Source organism: Arachis duranensis, chromosome 9, assembly GCF_000817695.3.
Source record: "Arachis duranensis cultivar V14167 chromosome 9, aradu.V14167.gnm2.J7QH, whole genome shotgun sequence".
In the NCBI taxonomy this organism is placed as follows: domain Eukaryota; kingdom Viridiplantae; phylum Streptophyta; class Magnoliopsida; order Fabales; family Fabaceae; genus Arachis; species Arachis duranensis.
In genome coordinates, this window is record NC_029780.3 from 68,030,941 (window position 1) to 68,031,589 (window position 649).

Consider the following 649-nt stretch of genomic DNA (forward strand, 5'->3'; position numbering starts at 1 on the left):
TGGAGGGAATGAATGAAGAAGAAGATCAAGAAGGGGTGGTAGCTCCCAGACAAAGGAGATCACAAAGAGAGGAAGGACAAGAGCAAGTTCATGGTGCCATAGACATGAGCCAGCTACAAAGAACAATTGAAGAGCTATTTCAGCAACTCATGCAAGCTCAACAAGAGCAAAATCAAGGGTGCCAAGAGCAATATCTAGAGCCCCATCCAGAGTTTAGGGAGCAATATTTGAGGGATAAAGAGGAACGAGAAGCTTGGCAGCATCAAATGGAGGAGAAACAAGAGAGATGGCAACAATAAATGATGACTCAGCAGCAAGAATTTCAAGCACAGATTCTTAAAGGACAAAAAGAGCAATACAAAGAATTCAAAGAATCATATGATAAGCTGTATTTTAGTCAAGCTAAAGCAGGGGAATATAGTCACAACCTGTATCAATGGAAGAATGTTCATCACACCATGGGAGAAGTTAGATATGCACAACGAATGGAGAATGATGAAAACATGCAAGCAAGGTTGGAGTATTTGACCCACAATTTGCCAACACTCAATCCTGAGATCAAGCCATTTGAGCAATGCCCTGAATTTTTAGCCAAGCAACAGGCAAGATCTCATCAATATACCGAGGCAACCTTTAAAAGATTGGAAGA